Raw genomic sequence first — 26,455 nt, forward strand, 5'->3', positions numbered from 1 at the left:
CGCCTGAATTGAATCTCCTGCTAATGCGAATGAATATAATGTGATTGTGAGTCGCATAACCGCATTAAGTGGCTTTCAATGTAGCTTGCCTCCAATCGGGCGAATGATTTGATTGAGCTTTCGCATCCATCATGGTGGGAAAAACTCCTGGGGCCTATTGCTATTTGCCACGGTATCCATGTGGCCAGCGCCGCTAATCCAGCCAATTTAATGCCAATTAATTGGCAGAAACTCTACAGCAGAAATTTGCATTGCGCTGCAACAAACAAGGAAACCAATTTCAATTCGCAAACTCCTCCCTAGGCAAACGGAGTAAAACCGAAAACGAAGCGGGCAGCAGCGGAGGGAAAAGTCTCTGGAGGATCTGCCTCTCCATTTGCATCCAGTCAATTAAGTTTAATTCCCCTTTGAGCCCGAATCAGGTGGCGCTGCCAGTGCGCCTAAAAATATTCCCCATGGCCTGCAAATTGATAAATAATAAATCGAAAAATACCATTTTCGGTAATTGAAATAAATGTGCTTGTGCTTTTTCGCTTTAAATGGCAAAGAATGCCATTTAGATTTTTAAATTTAAATTGTGACAAAAATATGTACACTGCCTTTTTCCACAGGCGAATAAATACTACGATTTAATCATTTCTTTCGTTTTGGTCACACTGGTTTCTTTCTGTTCAGTCGCCCCCGGCTTGGCCACACTTTTTCGCTGAACTCGGTGGCAACCTGCAGGAATTTTCCATTAATTTCGACTTAATTACGGTGGCAGCAGAAACAGAAGCCGCAGCTGGCTCAAGCTGCACATGCCACTCCGCCATTCGAGGTATGTGGCTATATTAATTTTTGGCATGCCTGCGCCTAGCCACTCCCCTTGCCGCCGCCTTTTGGCCCACATCCTCCCGCATCAGCGCAACGCAACGAAGTATGCAACGAAAAAATGCGAATTACGCATAATTGTGGGGCGCAACAGAGAAGCTGTCTTACACTGAGAAAAAAGTTGCTAAAGAGATGAAGTGCAGTTTGGAATCAAGGGACAGATTAAGAACCAATGATAAACAATTCAGTTGAAATATAAATTTAACATATTTTGTATTAGTATAACATATAAATATTATTGAAATTTAGGAGTGACATCAAGCTACTAAGATATTTCTTGCTGTGTATTTTTACTTTCCCGTGCAGGATGAGAGAAGCCACAAGCCGCAGCGCTGGAAAAAAGCGAAAGATAAATTGCTTGCCCACGCCCACATAAGCGTTGCTACAAGGACAAGTCAAAGGACGAGGATCGGGGTGGAGTGGTGGCAGGCGGTGGGCGGTGATGGGGCGGACATCTACAAGACACATTTGCCGCCGGGCTGACACTGACTGCCTGGATTCTGCCGGCGAAATTAATCGTCTTTGGCGCACTTTGTGAATTCCCGAAATTTGTCCCTTGTACATTTACACTTAACGCCATTTAGGCAAGGGAAGGGAGGGGGGTAGGGGCAGGCAGAAGTCAATGCCGAACCGAAGATTGATGAAAGTCCCAAATGCAAAACCGACAATTGTTTTCCAGCTCGTTCAGCCTGCATCCGGTGCTAATTATATCTACGAGATACATACTGCCAAGTCATCCCATCATGACATGCAATGAAACTTCATCTCCAACGCAAAAATCTGGCAATCAAGTCGCAAATCCCGCACAACAAATGGGGTTTTGTTTCATCATCGCCACAACAGACCAACTAATTGACATACGTCAATTGGCCAAATCGGAATTAATGAAGAGCCGACTGAACGAGCGGCAAAAACACTGAATTATTTCAGTCAATTACCGCCGGCAATCAATAAACAGACCAAACCAAAACTTACCATAATTCAAATGGCCAGCAAATGCACTAGAAAGCCCGAATTCCTCGTTGAACCTGGAAAGAGAGTAGTAATTAAAATATGGTTTAAAAACTGAAATATTTATAAGATATTCGCAGCACTATAGTTAGGGTTGACCCAAATTTATAACTTAAATATGCAGCATTTTGTATAACAAAGCAAATGACCCGTGACAAAAAAATTCCCGCAAGGCAGGAAATTAATTTGACACGTAAATGTTTTGTGCCCTAAATAGTTTGGAACATATATGTATTTATTTATATTTCAATAGAACTATTTGAATGCTATAATATTGAGGGATAAATTAGGATAGCTTTTGGATCTATATAAAATTTTGTACTCAATGTTATTACTAGCGAATAACGTCATCTACATATCTAAGAAATGTAATAAAGAAATAAAAATGCGTGTTAATCATGAGAAAAGATAATAAGTTCAAGCATATAATTAAATTTTAGATCCAACATTGCTAGTAATGACTTTTCTTTTGCTTTTTCCGGTACCCAACATTGAAAATTGCTTCGCTTCAAAGCCTCAATTAATTGTTATTAGACCGGCCCCTAATTTAAGTTAACAACCTTTTGGCCATCATCAGTGGTTGGCTAAAAGGGAATTTTAATTGGCTGTCTGTCGTTGTGTGCTAACGGGTGTGTGTGTGTGTAAGCGGCTAATTAGACTCGCGACCCTCCAACAAAACCGGAGGCATATATGACCACTTGGCTCGGGGTTAAGCCTGGCCAAGTGGTCATACGTGCAACTATACAAGTGCTCCATATGTAGTCATATTCATATATATATATATATATATATAAATTATATGAAGACACACAGGTTGCCCTGAGAATTGTGCTATGCTTTGTCTGCACACCCACACACTCGGGGCGAAACTAAGTTAATTGTAATTGCAGCCTGCTCATGACATAACTACCAGTTGGCTGACAGCTTTTCCATCGATTATCGACGAAGCCAAGAAAAGTCAGGGACACAAGTCACCGATTCATTTATCAAGTTTCAACGATGATACGTTTTGGACGATGACAGTAGAAAGTTGTGTAATCACGGCTAAGAGCATGAAGGGGAATCAAAAAAAAAAAAATAAAAATAAAAAAGAAAATAACACGCATTTGCTGACGTCAGTGGCGCGAGCACAAACAGCTTGGGAAAGATTTATCAAGTGCTGACTACTGCCGGCGACCAACGGAGCGTATGTGTGATATTTGTCATCTTTAACAAGGGAGCGGGTAGCACCAATGCCATTTACTCTCTCTCTTTATCTCACCCTCTCTAATTAGCTTTGTTAACGGGTTTGCTAGACGAACGGGAGCTGGGAGTATCTCATGTCCAGCAGGATGGCAGCCAAAGGATTAATACACAGCCACACCGCATAAGCTGCTTAAGTCCTGGGTCCTCCGTCAAGCCAAAGGACTCACACGAGTGACAAACGAATCAGTTCTGCGCCATAAGGTGGAATCTCAATTAAGTCGCTGCCAAGTCAAGCTTTAAGCCCAGACTGTTGTAGCCATTTCAGGCTCCAAATCTAATTTAATACTTAAACAATGCCAAGTGACTTCGAAGTTGGTTGACTAACAAAGCCATTGTACGGCGCTTAAGTCGTAATTTACATGAAACACATATTCTTCTTCTGTGGGTTAAACAATTAAACACTCTTAAAGTCAATTAAATACTCTATTTAACTAGAATTTTATGCAACCACTGCTTAAAACATATTTTAACAAGGAATAAAATCCAGTACTTTACCCAGCTACGAAAGTTCTAATTTAACTTTTGAGTGCTTATATGATTTCCGTTGAAACCAAGTTACACCAAATTCCCCAGATATATAATATAAGGTATTAGATTTAGAGTGGCATTCAGCCAACACAGACACAGTATTGCCGCTTGGCAAAAGCCCAGCCAAGAGTCAAAGCCGAGGACCGTGCATCAATAATCAATGTCGGGGCAATAGGATCGCAATCAAGTACGTGACATAAGGCAGTCAGTCTCACCTGGCACCTGCAAAAGAATTGCAGCGAGTCAAGTTGCAATTTAAGCAGGACTCCCCCGCTGGAATTGAGCCTCGAAAATGAGATTTTACACGGCTCACACAGGAGATACACCACGCGAATCCTCGAAACCCCTCAGCCAGGCCACGCCCAGTTTGGCGAAAAGGGGCGGTAAAACGAGAGGCTCTTGAAAGTCTAGACAAGACAGAGGGCGGAGATGGTATAATATTAAATAAACAAGATACCAGTATGTGTGTGTGTTCGGGAGGAGAAAGCGAGTTGCAAGTGCATTACGTATACGCCCCGTTCGCCGCGAAACATAAGTTTTTCAGAGTGAACACCCAAGCTACGTTAATGACGGCCTTTAAGGCCATGTCTCGAGGAAATTGCACAAATTAAAGACTCACGCAAGGCTTATTAGGTCTCCGGCAATCAGCATTCATTTTGCAAAATCTCGATTCCGAATATCTGGCTTTTATCTGGGGGGCCCTGCGAAGTTGCTCCACTGCAGCTGACGCCATTTTCATGTCGCTGGGAAAGCCACAAACAACACAAAAGCAACATCTTGCAACCGCACTTCCTTGCAACATCTGCTCCAATCCAAAAACCCCACCCACACCAGCCCAGCCCACCAATCCACTTCACTCCAATCCAACCACTCATTGCTCCCAGCTCTCTTCCTTTCATGTGGATCCATTAAAGTGCCAATAGCACAAGGTCTGGAAACTTGATGAAAGAACTGCCATGCGGTGGCTGTGGAAATTCTCGAAATTATGCTTCCTGACAAGCTCCATAGAAAGCTGATTTTATTTGGTTATTTTTAAATAACTCAATGGACTTACAACGCGTTGAGAAGTGCACTTTTGCCATAATAGGCAACATTTTAAGCCAAGTTGAAGGGAAGCGTTTCCTTTAAATATTTAATAACTATGCAGTTACGAAGAGCAAAATGTCTGGTGCATAAAAGTATCTTCTTAAAGTGCGACCATTAGTTAAATTTGTGTATAGCTTTATTGCAGGCTTGGGTATCTAATATTGAAGATGAAAAACTGACGCTTCGTAGAATCAAAGATATAGTTTTTAGCATGACAAGCTAAATCAATACAGAAAACATTGTTATTTTCAATATGAAATAGCTTTATAAAAACAACATTGTTTTCTTTGACTTTAAAGGAAGCGAAAGATAGCAATACTAAATGTTATTTATATCTGAAAATATTTTATCAGTAATAAAATATCGTTGAATAACGCCTATAAAAAGCTTTAACTATGACCAGACTATAAACATTTGCTATCTTTATAAGACGTTGTTGGAATTGGAATTTTCAATGCGTATTTTTATCAAAATGCACAGCTTTTGTGCTGTAGAACAATTTCCTCTGAAGGGAAGTATTGAATAAATGTAGTTATTTTATCCAGTAACTTAATATGAAGGCAAGGCGTTTGCTCGCATAAAAAAACCCTGTTTATATACAGCGATATAAAGTTGCCATCATGACTGGCTGCAACCGTAGATATCGGCTATCTTTCATAAAATTCACCAAAAGGCAAAAAGCAACCAACTGTTTGGGTTTGTAAAGCGTAAAAAGCACACTTCCTACTACTGGCAACTTGCACAGAATGTAAATAATTTAATATATCAACATGGCTTAAATAATTGCCGACTTTTCGTGCACAAAAAGTTGGCAGCATGACGAGGCAAAACCAGGCAGATAGCAGCAGGCAGGCAAATGCACAAAGGCAGAGGAGCTGAAGAAAAGCATTTCGATGTCGTTGTCATAGTCGGGCGCGCATGATTTCCGTGCTTAACATTTCCTGTTCGAAACTGCCATAAAATGCTGGATGGCAGGATGACAAAGGGGAGCGCTGCGGGCGGAAGCACAGATCCTGGCTCCTCCGGCGGCTCCTACTGTTCCTAGGAATATGTAATGCAAAGGAGCAGACAGATGAAACAACAGTGGCTGAATGATAGACACAAGCGGAAGCGAAACTATCTAACAAAAACAAACTTTTTCTACAGCAAAATGAACGAGAAAAGTTGCCGGCGGGAACTTTAAGAGCGTTTCAGTTTTGAGTTCTGAGTTTTTAAGGCTTGAATCAAAGCGGAATCGAGCCAAAGTTTCAGCCACAACGACGTAAATTGTCTTGGCAAAAGCAAGGAAAATGCACTGCTTTTGTGTATTAAAGATTCACATGGCAATTAAGTTTTATGCTTGCAAGAAATGCAAAGAATAAAAGTGTACAACCCATTTCGAGATTATACAATTTGATTTGACAATTGCACTTTTGTGCATTTTCAAATAAATCCACACACGTTTTCACAATGTTTACATTTTACTTTAGCCAACTTCGCTTCAGTAAATAAATGCCGTGCGAAAAAAGAATCGTTTAAATTGTCACCGTTTTCTGCTGATTTATGGCGGGCAAAATTAATTGAGAATAAAAACCGAAAGCATAAAATGAGCAAAAAGCTGAAATCGAGCTGTGCGCCCCGCGAAATAAAAACCAAACAGAGTGAAAACACACACAGCTCCGAAATTAATTGCACTTGTGAACTTTTGATGCTGTTGTTTGGTTTGGTTTTTCGCCGCTGCCTTTGGCCTCTCTCATTTGTTACAGTAAATTCAATTAAACAATGCAATCGTATAAACAAATCTACAGCCCCCTAAAAAGCGAGTGCGCCCTCGCGCATAGTTTTTAATTGAAAAATGTGCAATTAAAACTCTCGAATGCATTGGCGCAAGGAGAGCGCCGCACCACGGGGCGTATGAGCAATGTACGGTATGTATAAATTATATGCCAGAGGCAAATTAATTAATGCACTTAATTTTCGCATACATTCAATTACTTTACACGGCATTTAATTAAGCGCATAAATGTTCTTTTATCTCGAAAGTCTCGCATAAATTTCGAGAATGACGTCTGTCGCCGGGATAATCAAACAAATGGCAAGTAAATAAATATAGGCGCTGTATGGATACTCACATTTCCCATAATTTGGCACATGACATTATAAAATATTGACAGCAACACACACACAGATACACACACACACACACAAGCGGGTACCTGCTGTTAAAAGTCGCAAAACACATATTTGCCATTCCTGTTTGCGTGGGTGTGTTGGTCGGTGTATCTATGGATCTTTGGCACATGTGCGGTTGGCATTCTCTGTCATTCAGCTACTCTCCTTCTTTGTCCTTGCCGCAGGACCCCCCCACACACACACACACACACGTGCACTAACATACACTTACGCACCTGACTCCTGACCGCAGCCTCTCATCAACATAAGTGAACTATCCGTTCACTTTATTTTTTAAGCTGCGTTTCGAAATGAAATAGTAATATTTACGCTCTATTTTGTTTCTAGAGTTGCCATGGAAAATAATTAAATAATTAAAATAAATAATTTTATTACTTATTATTATTTTATAAAAATCAATTTTCTAAAGTACCAACGTTCTGATAAATTTAAAAGTATTGAAAACTTTTTTGAATTTTTCCCGCTAATTTAATTTATGTTTTTTGTTTGTCTAGACTAACAGAACGCATTAAAAATATATATTTTTTAAAGTAAATTAGTCAAAAGTAAGAAAATAGTTGTTAATTTATAAATATATTAGAAAATAGAAATGTTTAAAACTTAAGATTTCGAATAGATTCCCCACTAATTTCTGGCCTAAAGCAATGAAACGCACTGTACTTGGCTGCGCTGCTGTTTGTTTTGGTTTTGTGAGCTGAGCAAACAGATTTTAAGCAAATTGAAACATTTCCACCTGAATACCTGGAAAATGCTTGAGCAACTTGAATATTACCCGGACAACAATGCAAGCGTTTTGGGCTGTGTCCTGGTCCAAAATCGATTAACGTCATATTTATACTTGAAGAAGCTCGAATATTAACTATAATATCAATTATAAACTATTTGCCATTGTTTGCATATTGAATGAGCCCCACAATCCAGGCTATGTTTAGCTCAGTGTGTTCAATGTTCGTGGGAAATGGCAAGTCGTAAATCAATTTCAAATTTTTCATGTGGAAAATTTTCATCGGATATTGTTGGCAATTTGAATTATTTTCACTTGAGCAGATGACTTAAACATCAGTTGACTTTAAGAAATTATTGAGTGAGCACCTTGAATTATTGGCTAGTAAAATGGTAGGGTTAATAGGAAAACGAACTAAATGCCCAAATACGAAAAGGCAGAGGAGCGCAAGGTTTAACCCATATTTAGATATATTCTACTTAATGACATGGATTTTCCGTTCGATTGTTTTACCAAAACTGTTTAGCATGTGAAGCATTCAGGGTCATCTTTTCAATAAAACTGAAGCGTGAGCAAAGCGATCTTGAATTATTTAGAATGCGTAAAGTGATGGTTTATTTATAATATATAAGTGCACGTGACGTCAATGAAAATTGATTGCGAGCGCATCTCCCACACTATAATCAATATCTGAGTTCCCTGCTGTTTATAGATAGAATATAGTAGTCTCACTCAAGTAATCTGGCAATCAGTGGGCACAGGAACTTGAACTGTCATTTGCCCAAGTAACATCCATCAATTGTTCGTCCGTCTTACCTGCAATAAACAAAGAGCAAATGTGCTTAAATTAGTAAACAGGCCAAAGGAATTAAGTAAGTAAATGTGGCGATAGCCTTAAAAATCCGTCAGTCACCTCCAGATACCAAAATATCTATCTCATAGGTAAATAAGTTCATGGATAGTGTGGGTGACAAGTCAGAGCAGCAAACTCTGATTGATGTTGATGCAATTGCAATGCAGTTGCAAATGGAAACACTTGAGCTGCCGCACAAATTGTGACTGATTACGGTCTTTTGAGTTCAGTTTAGTTCGGTTAAGTTTCGGTTGGGGAATATAAGTATATGCAAGTAAGACCCCAGTAGCAATTTACGAATGCAATAAAAAATAAACGCCAATTTCTGCGGGCAAATATTGAAAATGAATTGCCTTCTCACACTTCGGTCACAGCTTCAATGAAAATATTGTTTCATAACATTGCCATAAAAATTAAAAACTGCATAAAGTCACCAAAAAAAAAAAAAACTGCAATGGCAAACATAAAAGTCAATTGCAGCGGAATTTCTACATGTGCTGTGCGAGTAAATAGCTTTCATTTTACGATGTTTGCGGTGGACTGACATTTAATTTGGACCAGAATGGGAGTTTAAGAACGGATTAACAGAGATCCGTTTGCTGAAAGCATTCATAATTTAGTTGTGGTTTACTCGAACAATGTTCAACAATGTTTACCGATTGCTGGTCATGGTTTATTATTTATTTGGCTTTGGCTTTTTGTGCACTTGGTAATCCGCAATCATTGCAATCATTTTTTCATTTGCATTTTTCATTCATTTTCATTAGGACACAAATAAGCCACACGAATCCGAAAATTTTTGTTGCATGGCACCATTCTTAAGAATATGTACATACAGGAAAATGGATTTTTAATATTTCGCTTTCGATTTAATAATTGTCTGGCGAAACATTCGCCTGTCATGCCGCTAAATGAATCATCAAAATTAAAATTCATGTTCCGCAATTTATTTAAACGACACGAATGATACTTTTCCTGTCCAACACTGCATTTTCTCGCGTTTTCCAATTTGGCCGCACAAGTCGGTATAATTGAGACGTGTGTTTTTTTTCCACAAATAATTTCCCGAATTGCGTTTATTTTTGGTTCCTGAATTTCAGTGGATGCCATTAATTGAAACGATCGGGCAATAATAATGTTATAAAATGTTTAAGAATTTCACTTCTGGCTGCTGGCCAAAGCGGAAAGACTTTGTTTGGCTTTTGATTGCGCCGAAATGCAAATAACAACAAATATGCCGCCGCGAATGGGAAATTGTAAAGTTCGTGCAGAAATCAGCGAACATTTGCAGCATTCCGGCGAGGCGAAGTGATTTCGAGGTCTTCTCTGGCTCAAACCGCAACCTTACCCTGGTTTTATTTAGTTTCATTTAGTTGTTTTTTTTTATGTTTTCTTCTGTTTCCCCCTGATTTGCCAACCATTTTAGCTTTGACCAAGTTACGCACGGCAAACTAAAAATATACATTCGCAATTGCAATCGAAATTGCAACGCCCGATATGGCAGGCATATATACAACAAACATATATATGTATATACGAAATGCAATTTGAAAAGCCCAGCACCGGCGACAAGTTTCGACTCAATTATTGTGCAATTGACGCCCCAATGGCCGTTCAATGCAATTCATTCGCCTGCAGTTTGCACATTTTTTCAAAATCATTTTCCGCTCCTAATTGAGTTATTGTCTACTTGAGCTGAATTATTAATTGTCTGCTGAGTTGCATAATTGATATGGTGATTGCGGCGCCGTTGCATTAAGCCCTTGGATAAAAGTATTATCAGCCATTGCAGTTGCAGGTTCATTGGATCGTGAATCCGATGCGAAAGACAAAGGCAAAGGCCCTGATTCACCCATCCAGATTCATCCAGAACAAAAGACGTCGAATCCGAATGTAATCAGTTCATGAATCACTTGGCAGTCGATCAACGATAAAAAAAAAAATAACACTTGGCTGTAGACAGTGACGCCTTAAATATTTATTTATATTTTAGTTATCAGTCACGATTGCGTTTTGCAGATAAAGCTGCAGATAAAGCCACCTTCTCACACAAATCAAAGCTAGAGGGAAGAAATCACTTGACAGCTTGGGATTGTACCCTTAACAACATGTTATTCTTATTTGTATTCGAAAGTTGAGTGATTCACTAACAAATAACCGATTTTAATCAATAAGGAAAACGTTGCAACAAGTGCTGTAGGCATATTTTGAGTGTCTAATTGATTGCATGTTCATTAGTTGCCAAATCGACACGGCACTTAACAAATGTTCGGAAAATCGAGCAATTCATAGACTATGGTCATATAATAAAGATTAGAAGTTACCTATCTGCCCATCTGCATGTACTCCACAGCATGGCTATTGTATCTTTGCCACTCCATGAGTATGATTCAGTCGAAAGGTTTAGTGTTCATGTGTTTGCTATGCTGTTTGATGGCCTTCTCCCACTCCCTCGTAACCCCGAAATCCGCAGTAATCGCCTACACCCCAGTGTTTCGTCTAGACTTACGCAATTCTACGATTCGCTCCGATGACTTCATTAGCGCTGGCTTGTAAAATAAATTTAAATTACATGCGAAAAAGAGGCAGAATCGAAGAGCCAAAAGAAACAATCGACAGGCATTGTACACAACAATGTGCGGATAGCATATTTAAATTTATTCCAGCACTCAAGTTCAAAGTCAGGGACAGCCTCTCACCCACGAATCCGACGATTTATTTCAAATGTCCACGAGCAGTGTTGCCACGCACATATTTAAAACATTTAATTGAGACTCTTGCATTAATCGAAATGAAAGGAAAGCTGATTTTAATTTTGTCATTGACGCACGAGTGAAAAGCTGAAAACATAATTTGTATAACAACGCAGGAGCAGAGAAAATGCAACTAATGAGCTCTCTTGATTGTCTGCCTGTTTGCTAATTAGAGAAACAAGTCTTAAAAAATGTTATTACTCGAAATAAACTTGGCCATAGAGTGTAAAATCCGCCATTAACATTCAGCCCCAAAGCCATTGTTCAACATCATATTATATATTATATACCAATCTCCTTTCACTTGGCTCTTTACTGGTTTTCATAGGTGGCACTCCTAATTAATCGAAGCTTATCTTGGGCAACTTTCAGTGCATTCAACCTCCAAGACCAAGAGCAAGTAGACAAAGCCCAAGGTTTATTCCTCCATGGGTGGGAAATCTTATCAGTTTGCGTGTTCAAGTGCGGATTGAAAAACTAAGGGGGCGCAAATCGGGTTCAAAATGGGTATTTTCTATCACTGCATACGAACTGGTTTATGAATCATATGAATGCATAGTTGTCTTTGCATTTATGGAAAGCTTTAAAGTCGAGTGTTAGAGAACGATTGAATGAAATATGATATAGCAATTCGTTTGACCAATAAAACAAATTTGTAGCTAAATGATTGAAAATGATATGCTAATCACACACACAGCTGTGGAAAATTACCCACAAAATTATTATTGTGCCATCGAAAATTTCCAGGCCATGTGTTTAAACTCAAAATTCGGAAGCTCCCTTACAATGCCCTTCCTGTTTACCTATATTTTTTTTTGGCTTATTAATTTATACGTTTATTGCTCTGTTCGAGTTGGCAAGCACGCTCGTTGTTTTTCCGCTCGTCTTTGTATTTTTCCTTTTGACTTTTTGTCTGTGCAATAACGATGCGATGAGGCATTGCTCAGAATATTTCGACCAGCGCACCCCATGGCGTATGCGTGTTATTCATTGAAAATTCCAGACACGCCGCTTGCCTAACTAAAAGTACCTCCCACCGATGGCCAATATCGCACCGCCTGTTGTCTATCCACTCTCTTGTATATACACAATCAAAAATTGGCGATCTCTACTAACTTCTTAAAATTGTAATAGAATTAATATTAATTTATAAATAATTTTTGTACATAGGAATTTGTATTTGTTTTCCGAACTTTTGCTTCTACACACGTTTGTTTACGTGTACGTTTGTCTGCTTTATTTATTATTTATTATTATATATTTTTGTATTTTTTATTATTATTTATTTATACTCGCCAAAGAGTGTCAACAGAATAAACTTGTTTTGTAATGCTTTCGGGTTGAGTGGGGTTGTTGTCGAGTGGTGGGGTCACCACAACATCGCTCGAGGCATTGAATCGCGAATGTGACCCGTGCCGCACCCCACTGCGCCCACCCATTTAAGAACACCACCCCATAATTTTTGAATGCATTGCGGCCGGGCACCGAAATCGTTACAGTTCCGCCTGATTTGAGGCGCAGTTGTTGTGTGGCACATCTGAACCGACCGCCTCGGCTAACCGCGAAAATTGCGTTAAATGTTTTGCATTTCGCGAGCTATTGCGCAAACAAAAGCCGAAGGTCAGGTGGGCAGAACAAGATAAACGAAAAAGGGATAAGCTACCCTATGGCAAATTTAAATTTTTAAACTACAAAATTACCTTTTTGAAATGAATAATAAGTTTGAAACTTGGTTTTCTAGAATATGATCTATATATTGTTGAAGATATTAAATGAATTTAAACAAACCTTCAACTGTTTGCAGACAGAAAACATTTCGGTAACCTTAATCATAATTGTATTTCTGCATCTTTTGTACTTGGCACCAATTAGCATCATCAAGAAACAAATACGACGGTTTTATCAAAAGGGAACAAAGCAAACTACAAGATAAAGATACAAAATTGTATACCTTATGATTCATTGGCATTTAAGACACTAATTAGTACAGCAAATAATGAATAACACTTTATTCCTATAAAATCAAAAAATCAGTATAATTTAGAAGCGTATTTTTTATAGTTTTGTAAGGTTAACAAAAATTTGCAGTTTAATAAGCGAGAGCCAGCCATTCGTGCTTCTGCCCATCCATCCAGTCAGTCATACATTCATTCAACCATTCACTCAGTCAGACATTCATTCATTCATTCAGTGAGGCAGTCATAAGTCAAAATACTCGGGTATTCGGGCTCAGCTGGAAAGCCCTTTCCTTGAGCGAAAACAACGAAATGCAAGGCAACTGCAACAATAACGGACACCGCAAGTCCCATAAAGTGCATTCACCCAAGGAGAAACCTCCAGACTCGCGGGAAAATGCGGAAAAGTGGGGGGAAAATGCTCAGTGCGGGATGCTGCTGAACAGTGGGAAGCTTTAACAAAAAAAAAAAACGCTCGCTCACGTGCGGAGACCAAAACAAAAGAGTCCAAAACACACGCACACACACAAAGAAAGTGCAGAGAAAAAAGCGTTTTGTTTTCTGGTTTGGTTCACTTCATTGCATTCTCCTCAAGGAAAAGAAAGCGGGAAGAAAGGGCTGCGAGAGAGTTTATGGCAGGCCATTGAAGTCGCAGGCGGGGTAAAAGGTTATAAATAAGCTGAAACCGAAGGGGGAATACCCTAATGCTTGGCAGTACCTAATTATTTTTTAAGATTATGAGGTTTTTGAATCGCTTTTATTGCACCTGCTTACTCACTTAATATTGAAATATTAAAATATGCTTTTTTATTGCTGTCAAAGTCCCAAAATTGCTACGAAGAGTGCAACAAAGAGGCAAACTCGAATACAAATATCATCCAGACAAAGGCTAGAGTGGTGTGTGTGTGTGTTTGTGTGTGTGAATGGCAGGGACACAGGCGGCGAAAATGGGGGGTGGCATGGGGTGTGGCGTGGCGGGTGGGCGGTTGGGAATGCCATGTGGCAGTTTGGCAAAACTTTACGGGCAAACTTGTTAAGCAAACAGAAACCAAAAGCCCCCTCCCCTCCCCCCACACGCGATCTAAAAAGGGAGCGAGCTTCAAGATAAGCGCGTTAAAAAGTTCCCTGGGAAACGGGAAACCAGGGGCGTGGCAAGCGGTGGGCCAAGGGGGATTTGAAGGAGGCGCTTCTGGCTGCCAGCTGTTTAATTAGTTGCACTTCCCCGGACCAGCGCTGCATTTCGGAACGGTTTGCCTAATAAAGTTTGTCCACTGCCAGCAGCATTCCACTTCCTCCTCCTCCATTCTACCCCCCACCACCCTTTGGAGGCCATCACAGACTACACCCCATTGCTCGCAGTGGCACCTCCCCAAACCCTGCCCCTTTCATTTGCTGCACTTTACGAGCGCATCCATGAAATATTTAAAAAGCTTTGTGTAACAAGATTTGTTTATGCCGGCCGCGATCTCAGCGTCGAAGTAGCAGCAGCTGAAGGGAGAATAAGCTAGGGCGTACACTGCAAGAAAATGAGACAAACTAAACAAATAGCTTAATAAATAAATAATTAAAAGGCTTGTTGAAACTGCACCAGTAAATACGCCTTATTCCAAAAGAAATGCTTTCTAAGTGTTATTTTTCAAATTGTTTATAGGTGTATTTAATATACTACATTTAATGATTAAAAATCATCAATTTAAGTAATAAATTTGAATATCCAATCCAAATTCAAGGCCATGAAATGCAATACTGAACATTTGATCAGGAAAACTAAATATATGTATGAACTATCAGATACCTCTTACTCGCGCACCCAACGGTTTAATATTTTCATAAGGACATATGCCCATTCGTTTATGAGTTTGATAAGTTTATGATGAGTTTGGTAACGACTTTCCTCCCAGTGCATGCGAAGATTAAATGCGCGGAGTGGGATAAAATGCTGATAGCTGGAAGGCAGCTAAAAGTTTCTTCTTTCGGGTATGTCGAGCACAATGTTGTTTGGCCCGGGCACATAATTGCATATTTATAACTCCGACAAGGCGACGTCGAAGTCGAAGTCGAAGTCGCCGGCTCGGCAGGCAGCAAAATAAGCGCAGCACGGGGAGCGTTTTCCTTGGCTCCCCAGTCGCTCCTCTGCTCCTCCTCCTGCTGCCCATCCTCTGCTCCTCCATTGTGTGCAGCAATTAATGAAGCATTTCTGTTGACTGCAGTTGCTGCGTGAGGGGCAGAGGAGGAGGGGGCTAAGAAGAAGGGGTAACAAAGGGCGGCGAAATGGGGTTTGGGGGTGGGGTGCGGTGCAGGGAAGGGCGTTGAGTATGACGTTGACTTTTGGCAAGGCAATTGAATAACCATGAGTGTCGGCTTGCTGGGAGACTTGGCCCTTTGAAACAGGCCTGAGTTGCAAATTGATTTAAAGTTCGCAAAGACGTGTGGCTTGCGGTTCTGAATTGCGCCGAAGGAAATTGCCAGTAATGTAAAGCAAACAAAGATAATAAATACTGAAGATACAGATATCCGCTCACTCAATATATCTCTGTTAGTATCTGTTAGTCAACACTGCAATAATTGCATTTTTACTTATTGTACACTAGATTCTCTTTAATTCAATTTGACGTTTCGCTTGTAATTTTCCCATTTCGGCGCACAAATGCACAAAAGCAAATACAATTAAATATTTTATCACCGAAACCGAAATAAATTAACTTTTTTGTGTAATCGTGATTTGCATGTTCAATTGTGGCCTTCAATTGTAAATGTTTCAATAATACTCGATTTAATGATTTTTCAACCAACATGTAAATAGTAGAAAAACAAAAGAAAAAATTGAAAACAATGAAAAAAGAACAGAAAATTAACACTGAACCATATATGTATGTATGCTATCGTGTTAAAATTAAAAGGCATTGCGAGCAATTATTGAATTTATTCAAAGTACATGACTAATAAATAAAATAAATAGCCATAATCCCAATTCATTTGGCCGCGTGGAGGAGTGGAAAATTTATTGAAGGATTTTATTTTTTTTTTTTTTTTGCATGCGCAAACATACTTCACAGATTGTAATCATTATGCAAATGACTCGATTCGATTTGAGCAGTTCATTAGAGTTGCAAACCAGTTGCAGCACAGAAACGAATGAATGAATAATTCAAGTGTGGGACTCAAGAAAATAACTCTCCATTAATGGGAAAATTTTGATGGTGAATTAATTAGGCAACAGCCGCAGCCGCGGACAAATTCATTTAAAAACCGAGAATTTTAAACGATTATTGAAATTATAAACATGTGACCCTGACTGAGAGAGCTCAATGCATGTTTCGGCCAGTTCCTCTTGAGCTATCAGTATTATATTTCTTATCAGCTTGGCGCTTCAATGTCAAAGGCAAAGTGCACCCATACTTTGTGCCATTCGGACAACTTGAAGAGCATATAAATATGAGGAAACAACTTGATTGTGTTTTCAACGCTTTTCGGTTTCATGGTTTTATGGTCTCGAATTTGTTGCACGGAACACACTTTAAGATAATTGAGCTGCAAGCTTCATTAATATGTTTAAGCGAGGTTCTTGGCTATTTAAATTTTGCAACCATTTTTAGTGACATATTAGGCAAAGGTATTAACTAGTTCGACAGACGTTGGCCGTACTAAACAAATACTATTTTTAGTTTTAATCGTAAAACAATGTTTTATAACCGTTTTGTTCGCTTCCTTATTGAAATAAATAAGCCTGATAAATGATATATTGGCTATGTCTACGCACACCACTTCCTGGTTTGTGAATAAGTGGGCATATATACCACTGCCTCATAAATTGCGCCCTTTTACAAGTCGTGCCGCGCCCTTTTTTAATGCAATGGCTATAATCGGGGCCGAGAATGTTTATGGACCTGCACATCGGTTTCGCAAGGCGGCGAGCGAAGTGCGTGCTTATGAAAATGTTTACAGCATCTGTGCAGCGGCAGGCCAGGCAATAAAGCTGAAAAAAGAAGCAGGAGATCGAAAAGCGTGGATGGGGGATCGAAAAAAAAAACCTTTATATATATTTATATAGAGGGGGCCTAAAAAAGGGGGCGGGGCAGGCGAGTCGGTGTGCTTGGTTAGGCAGGAAAAACGTGCTGCGAGTGAAAGCCAAGTAAGCCAAGGAAACAGCTTTCTTTTCGCCACCAGATGATACAAGGCGGCAGATACATATGCCCATACCCATGTCCACACACATACTACGCTGCCACATTCACTTTCGGCCACAAACACAAAAACTTGGCCAAGTGCCGCAAAAATGCATTTGTTTGAATTTGCGCCGAGCAACGAAATGTGAAATGTAAAATGAGAAATGGGAAATGAGGAATGGCCAGGCTTCGAAAGTGGGTCACAATCCAATGCCAGCAACAGTAAACGCTAACTGAAACAGAAGCACAGACTCTACTCTTTTGGCCAGGCCAACACGACACGTCCGTTCGAATGGTGAAATGTGTGCGGTAAACGCAAGAAATATGATGATAAATGAAAGGCAATTGGCACAGACTTTTGTCCAACTTCTGCCCGCGGCGGAGTCATTTTGGGGGGCGGAGTCATTTTGGGGGGCGGTGATGGGGCCAAGAAGCCACTAGCACGACAAGGTCACTTGGGCGATGCAATCTCCAAAATGGACATGCCGTGCCATCGATAAGATACTGTATCTACAGACTGACCAGATGGAAAACCTGCAGATGGTAATGGAAATATGTAAAATATCCTTAAGATCTTACAAAAAGTATAGTGTACTAAAAACATACATTAGCATAAGTTCTTTCCTAAGTGAACTCTTACAAAAAGGTACTTATTTCATACAAAAAATATTTCAAGAATATACAGTTTATTTTCTAGTTAGAATATACTTTAATTTATAACTCCAGTCTAGCTCTCGGCTCGAAAAACATCTGCTATATATCGCATGCTGAACCGGTATCTAAGCGATATGATATCATGCATATTTATACCATCCCTACTTTCGGGCACCGACCAAACGATAAGAGCCAAATAATCACGATAAGAATTATTATCCCTTGTTTTTCAGCACATGCAGTTAGTTCCGCTTAAAAAGCGAATGTTTTGAATTCAGCTGGAGAGCGTTAACCTTTGACTTTGCCGAATAAAATTCTAAAGCGAATTCCGATGCGACACCTGAATCATGCGTCAGGTTAAGTTCGATGGTCAATAAGGAAGCAAGGCGGCAATGCAGGTGAAAAAATACCTGAATAAAATGAAGTGAGATATGGGAGGAAGCGGGTGAAGAGGGGGTTCTTAACAGGTTAGCATACGAATATCACAAACTTCGCCGACTTCATAATTGTGCCTGCTTGGTTGGTAGGTAGTTAGATGGTTCGAGGAAACAAATAAGAACTAGCTGGAAAATAAACATGATTGTGCAATAGGCCATTAAGGAGATACCAGAACGAGTTACACACAATCTCGATTCTATATACATATATACACAGAGCGAAAAAGTGCTGAGTTGACACTTGATTCTGGTGAATTTTACAACCGCCTTTTATGCCATTTTTTTCCGGCTAGCGACCTTCGGTTGATAATCGAGAGCTCGAAAATATTACAACATTTTTGATTAGCGAGACAATAATCGCTTCCCCCACAATGGCCAAATTCACACGTTCTCATTATCTCTGGAAAAAGCCACCCCCACCCCCCTACCCCCCTTGTGGTTGGCGGGGGTAAAATAATACGGATTCAACGTCTCAAATTGAAAAGCCAGCGCAGAAGTGCAATAAATTAAAACACCCACACGGGTTAACGATCGCGGGGTCAAAGGGGGACTTCAAACAACGGGCGGTGCAATTATACAATTAGCACACTGTTAGTGCGAAAGAGAGGCAGCCAACTGGGGCCGGAATATATTTGCAATAATGAAAATAATTAGAAATTCAAATTCAATAAACGTAAAAAGCAAAACAATAAATAAAAGTCAAAGCAGAGACCAAGAAAAAAAGGCTACGGTAAATAGAAAACTCATAAATAATCTAGCTGATATAATATATATAAATTTGCATAGATTAAACCGTAGAACTTCACAATGTGTGGGTGGAAAAACACACTTATATAAGGCGGAAAAAAGAAACCATTTGAATAGCAGCTTTATTCAGAATAATGATTCTCGTGAAACATATGTACGTTTAAGTGAACTTTAAATGTGATTCAGTCGTTCAGAGCGATTATTCACACTATGATTAAGAACTTGGCGCAACAGTTGCTCTATAAATGATTTAGTTCTTTGATTAAATATGAACATATGTTTTTTAAAAAGAGAATACTATATGTATTGCTTAGCAACGTAGATAAGAAGGAGCATATATTTTATTCCCATTTAAAAGAAAAGAGAAGATTGAAGAGGCTTGCTTTCAAAACTTCTGTTAAAGCGGCTTTGTTCATTTGAATTTCGAGCGTGTTCTAAACTTATCCATGATTCCAGCCCAACCCGAAAATCTTAATAAAAAAACAATAATTTATTCCCACTTTTGCTAGATGAAGAAAATATATAAAAATAGAGCTTCGCTCGGCGACTGAGCAAACTTTGAAACTGCAAAACCAATTGGCAGCTCAGAAGTGGCGGCTTATTTATTTACGTATGTGTTTGTTTTCTTTTTCTGCCTTTTGTTGTTCTCTCGACTTTGCTAAAATATAAACCTGTTTTTTTCACTGGCTCACGCATTTCGGCAACAACAGCGCACAGTGTTTTTAGTATTTCTGACCATTAAAACCGAAAAATAAGCAGCGAAATAGACAACAACGATCTGAGGTTACAAATTCTGCGGCTGCTGTTTCAGCAAAAGTGAAGGCACGACTTGGCCAACAAAAGTTAAAGAGCTCTCCACCAAAAGATCTCAAGAGCCGAACGCCCCACTCAACTTTTGGCCAAACTCAACTCAACTCAGCTGAACTGAACTAAACCGGAGCTCTTATCTTTTGGGCCCGCAAAATAATATTATGCCGATGTGTACTATATTATGGCCAAGTGAGTGAGTGGAGTGAGTGGAGTGGAGTGGCTTTTTGACCAACCGTCGGCCTTTCGGTGGGATTTCGTTTTCTTTTCAGCTTCTGTTTCTCCACATTTTGGCTTTGCCACTCTGTTCTACCTGTTGACTTGGCCGTTTTTATTACCAACTTGTCACACTGACTGAGTTTTCCCAACGCGTCTAGAAACTTTATGATGTGTCAAGAAGGTTTTTACACTTAAGCTTAAACTTCACTGCGAGTCAACCAATTTGCTTATATATACCATATAATGAATATTGTTCTCTACTAATTTGATTTAATTGATTGCTTTTGCGCTTTTATATTTAAATGACATTTAAAAAAGCTATTTCGTAAGACCCAATTACCATATTGCATTTATAGGGTTTTATAGCATTAAGTGATAAATTGAATAAAAATCGCTCGTAATTTTCCATCAAAATTTCCTGCTTCATTCGGAAGCATATCGAATTCGATTTAATAGCTCTAAACTGACCTTAGACAGAGGACGCACAGCTGAGATAGCGATAAAAACAACCAATACCAGAAAATATAAAAAACTGTTTTTATTTTGGTAAGCATACGTATGTATGCTAATAAGCTCTGCACGCCTCATATCGAAATTCCGCACTCCGAAGAAAGGAAAAATACAGAAAAGATGGATATACGATCCGAGATCAAAGATCAATCTAAAATCTAAAGATAGTTGTTGGTTTTAGCATAGAACTGCATTTTATTTTTGGGGCGTTTACCATGAAACAAATTGTGTACTGCTATCTATTATCGTTGAAATAGAAAATAGACTTTGTTTGCCTTAATTATCTATACTTCTTTCCACTCCAATATAATCTATTTATAAGACTGCGACAAGGCTAGACCGATTTTATGTCATTATAGAGCACTAAAAACAAGCAATAAAATGTAAGGGGTACTCCCTTTACTATTAAAAGCAATCTAAAAGTTTTGTTTTACCAACGATACTTATTGAATTTTGTTTATAAATTGATAACCGCAGTTGTTTATTATTGAAAATATTTTGGTTAATAGTGGACATTAAATTTAACAAGTATTTAAAAATATCCCCAACATGTTTAAACTCAATTTGGTTTGCATATTTTCACAATAAAGATTATCTGAGTTGTTCCAGATTCAGCTTAATTTTGAATTATAATAACTGCGAATGACAACGTCATTAAAATAGTGATTTAAGTCTATGCAATTTGCAAGCCATTTAGGCAAAAACAGCATTTAATAGACAAATATTGATATGAAAATTCGATTGATTTCTAGTAAATTCAATACAAACATAGAAACAACCTTTTTTAAGCAGTGAGTTAATACTTAGCCTAATTTATTGGTGAACTTTTAGCTTGATTTCTTAGCTGATCCCAATCAGATATGATAATATATATTTTGTTTCAATATATCTCGTTTTACAACTCTGAATAGCACACATGGCGACTGCTGTTGTTCTGGTTGAGGTAAACAATTTAGTTAGCTGATTAATGGCCCTTCGCCAGGCACGTCTCAGTGCAAAAATCGAACGATACTGGGGGGGATCAAGTGGGGTTTGGCCAATATTATGGCAGGTCGTGACTTTCAGTCACTTATTAACTGTAGACAAAATAAAGCAAAATACTCCTGTTTATTATGCAGTTTGTTTAGAGCGCATTTTAAAGATACAGTATTGGTTCTGATTTGGATAGAGAGTTGGGTTTGTTTTTTTTTTCTAATCTTTGAGAACTTTAAAAGTTGGGGCTGGGCTGGCATCAGCTGAGGTTCTCGTTGCCCCGGGCTGTTTCGATTAGAAAAGCAAATTTACAATGCCTTTGGGCCCCAAATGTAAATTCTGTCTGATGGCGATAATATTGTTAATTGCCAGTTTGCGTTGTTTGGTCTCAACTGTGCCTGGTTTTCCATTCGGAATGGGTCGCATGCGTGGAGGTGTGATTGCCAAATCCGACTGGCCAATCAATCAATGAAAAGGTTTATTTCGTTCCGAGCAGCTTAGACATCGATTTGCATACATAAACATTGAACTGGCACGAGTTTTGATCGCTGGGCACACGCTATGTAGCTCTAGGTTCTTTTAATTGGAATCTATTGCATATCATTAATAGTTTTCTATATATTATCTATATATATTAAATAAAAGAAAGTTAAAAACCAAGTATAATGTGTTTTGATTTTACAGAAAATAGTTTTTAATCTATTCTATTGACTAACGTTAATGTATTTTGTTATTTTTAATGACAGCATTTATTTAAATCGCTTCTACTTTATTTTTGCTTGGTTTCTATTTTTAATTAAAATGTGACTATTTAAAGAAATAAACCGGTAAATGATTAGATATAAGACTAAATACCACGTTGGAACTGAAAAGCACCCAAGTTACTAAAAATAAGTTTAGGCTGTCGTACAATTACAAGTTCAATGACTATGATTACCCAGTCTCCGATGTCGATCAAGGTGTTCAAATGGACAATTGGAAAGTCGGACAGACGGCGACTAGACTCGCCAATGAATTATGATCGAGAACGTATGGCTCGAAAACCAGTTTTCGTCAGAAATCCTCTCTAAATCGCAAATGTATGTAAGTTTCGACCAAGTGGTGTTCTGGTATTTGGGAATAATTCTCCGAAGCCAAATCACACACAAATTATAATAACAATTGTGCAAATTATTTGGGATCCCGAGAAACCGCCGCACGAATTATAAAAATAAAAAACCAACCCACATGGTGATTCTACGAGAAACCATTAAGTGAATGATTCAAACGAATTACACACTTAACAGTTCGGGAGCCGCGCACAACAAACATCAGAAACATTTATATTCCTACTTAATTATTGCCTTATAGGCACCAATTGATTAACGAATTAAATATAGAAAACGCACACAGATCAAGTGGGGTGATGGCTTTTCTCGGGCGAGTTCAAGTGAATTTATTGCACTTTGCCAGCCCTGATAGAGTGCATAAATCAGCAAACATTACAGCCCGTGTGTGTTTGACACACAAACCATTCAATGTCAACAAGCCGAGACAGTGAAAATCGCAAATGCGATTTAAAATCAATTTTTAGATATTCGTGTGGTAAATTTCCTAGCATTCAAATTCTAATTTAATGAAGTTTAAGCAAGACTGCGCTAAAAGTGAGCTAGAGAAATACAATATTCAAGGTTTTAAAATATGTAATATAATAAAATAATACCATATTTGTCAACATCTTGACCAGTTTTACTATGTTTAACATATAGGCAAATTAAAAATTTCTCGTTTTATTTTATACTCTATTTTAAATATTTTAACTTTTAGAAAAAAGCAAATATTTTTTACAAATCTGAAAAATTTTCTATTTTCGATGTGAGCAAAATTTCTTACAGCTGGCAATGCCTCAAATCGTGGTAATGGGCAAGAGGGAGGGGGCGGGGGCGTTAGAGAGCAGCAGTCGATTTGTTTGAAAACAGTGAATTGTTTATGAGTTTTTCGCGAATACGCTCGAGTGGCTGAGAAACCTTTTCAGCCTGCTAATGCTAACAAACTTGAACAGCGGCGGGAATCAATTAGCGGCTTGCAAGGCCTTAATATACGTATGTCCAGTGATTTTTATTCCTTCTTGTTGTTTTTTTTTTTTTTTTTGGAAGCAACGTGATAAATAAAACAACACAGCTGATGGGCTCCACCGCGCGAGAGAGCGTTCCTCTCGCGCTCTCACTAACACAGCTGCTTGTAAAATACTCGGCGGCCATTGAGAAAATAAAAGCAAATAAGAAGCAACGAAAACGAAGCAAAATAAAAAAAGGAGAAACAAATTTCGCAACGCCCTGAGATTTTTTAACTCCGTCTCGTTTTTCCACAACAAAAATAAAGCACATAATATAATAATAAAGTTAACAGAGACGACATTACACGATTTTTGGTCTCCAGCTTGGCGAAAACTCACCTCTCTTTGATTTTTCGTTGGTTTATTGATGCGAAGAGCGTGGAACGGTGAAGAGGGGAAGATGTGGGAGAAAGAGCACAAGACTTTCACAAAAATAAAAACTCAAATTGAGCGCAAAAACAGCATTTATTTGCATTTGCTTTCCACTGGCTTTCGCTGCACTTTCACCGCACTTTTCACGTTAGGGAAATTGTTTTCATTTGCCAGCAGTTGTTTTTCATCTGCTCACTTTCTGGGCTGTTTGATTTTCTTTGCCCATTCCATTTTTTTGGGCCATTGAGCAATATTTTTTTGTCGAACACCAAACACACACACACTGACGCTCGTTTGCGAGAGACACTCACACGCACACACCTATCCGGTGCTTATACGCCAGCTTTATTCTGCATTCTGCAGTTTTCTGCTGCACTGCGTTTTTCTGGCCAATTCTGGCGACTTCTTCGACTTGGCCAAGAAAAACAAGGCACAAATGCGATTTCGACTTCCCTGCTGTTTACACGCGCTTTGCTGCTTTCCCGACTGCTTCGCCCGCTCTCCCAATTGGAAATGAGTGCTGGTGAGAGCGAGAGCGTCGGCGCAGTGTGGCCCTTGATCGGTGCTCTGCGGGATTTTGGGTGAGCGCGGTGTGCGGCCACACTGCCGCCCGAACAGCTGTTCGAAATTGGAAAACATCAAATTCTAGAAAATCTATTTTTATCTCAAATTTCTATTTTTACTTGATTTATGGCGAAAAAACACAACTTTCACAACAATGTTTTATGATAATTTCTTTCTTTTTTTAGAAGTGATCTTTTGTTTGTAACAGTGCCTTTCAAAAGTTGTGTTCCATTGTAAGTCTTAAAATGTTTTATAGGTTAGTTAAAAACGTTAATAGGCAATAACATTTTTATTAATTTTAACATATTTATTCTGTTAAAATAAAAAAAATTAAAAAAAAAATTTTAGCATCCTTGCCAAACTTAGGAAGTTAATGTAGGAAATAAATCAAAATTAACTAATGGCAAATTAAGTAGGATTTGAAATTTAAAGATAATTGGTATTCTGTATGCAAGAGGGACTTGTAAATTACGAAATAAAAACATGTTATAGGAATTTTAGAAAAATGAACAAGAACAATTGTCTACGGAATTACGGACTTTTAAAAATGTACTTGTATGTAACATATGTATATGCAAACAGCAAATTGTGTATAATTTAATAAAAAAAAATTGAAAAAAACAGCAAGTTATCACCATTTCAGACGAGTATATTTTTTAAGGGAGTTAACTAGCTAATATTTGAAAATCTTTTGTAACGATACCTCAATTTAACATGTCGACAAACCGGTTCTCAAACCGAAACGTAATTAATAAAGTTCGTTAAAAATCTAATAAAAACGATACGTTCAAAAGTTCTCTTGTGCAAGAAGTCATGGCAAGGAATTCAAATTACAATTATCAAAAATGCATGGAACTTTTAAATGGCCCGTTTGGATTTTGATGTTGAAGTCCGTAGATCTTTCCGTGAAACTCATTAAGTGGTCATTAAGTTCAGTCGACTGTGAATTTGGTTATGCCTCAAACAGTCCTTCGACTCCTTTATTTTGTCGGTGATTATTCAGGGTATTATGAAGCCTAGGAATTTAATTACTCAAAACAAGCAACAAGGCGCAGAAACAGAATCAAAAAAGGCAAGCCCGAGTTGAAGCATAAATTGGACCCTTTTCATGTTGCGTTTGCCAAGTGAAAGATAACTAAATAGTTAAAGGTACACAGAAAGAAAATATTAAAAACCTAAAATACATATATAAAATATTTTAAAATCTACAGTAATGTATGATTTACACAGCTTCGCACTGAAAATTGCCATGAATAATGTTGAAAAATGTGTTTAATCATAAATGAGATAATAGATTACACAACTAATTTGTAATTTAAGAATCTATAAATATGAAATTTTTGTTAAGCAAGTACATAAATTTGTACATAATATTTTGTATAGTCTAAAATCTTAGAAAATGACATATTTTGAAAATAAGTTTAGCTTTTGTCTCATTAAGAACCAAAAGGATCTGGAAAACTTTTAGCTGATTTTTCCGCTAACTTCTTTCAGTGCGGTTAAAATCACATCCTGCGAATCGAAACAAAGTCTTCATTCAGAGTGCTCGGCTCCTACCAGCAAATTGCAGCAATAAAATTGAAGAAATGTCCAATGGGACTGTGAAAAACGGATGGGCAAGTGGAAATGGAAATGGCAGGAGGGCGAGGACGAACCCACTGCCAGTCTGTTTGCTCCTGTCAACTTTCATTCGCAGCCGCCCGTTGATTACAGAG

The 26,455-nt window shown here is 38.4% G+C and overlaps 1 protein-coding gene across 2 annotated transcripts in view; it reads right to left on the bottom strand.

Annotated features, from left to right (window-relative positions):
* Positions 1–26,455, bottom strand: part of LOC6733902 — a 64,865-nt gene that overhangs the window by 17,946 nt on the left and 20,464 nt on the right. Inside the window, exons 1-2 of one of the 2 annotated variants that reach the window (XM_016182332.3) lie at positions 24,144–24,708; positions 1,846–1,898 (exon numbers count right to left, since the gene is read on the bottom strand). The gene's annotated coding sequence lies outside the window, so the exon portion shown is untranslated. Of the gene's footprint in view, positions 1–1,845; positions 1,899–24,143; positions 24,709–26,455 lie in introns of those variants that run through there. The other variant, XM_016182333.3, reaches the window with a different exon arrangement.

Source organism: Drosophila simulans, chromosome 2R (assembly GCF_016746395.2).
Source record: "Drosophila simulans strain w501 chromosome 2R, Prin_Dsim_3.1, whole genome shotgun sequence".
Taxonomy (NCBI): Eukaryota; Metazoa; Arthropoda; class Insecta; order Diptera; family Drosophilidae; genus Drosophila; species Drosophila simulans.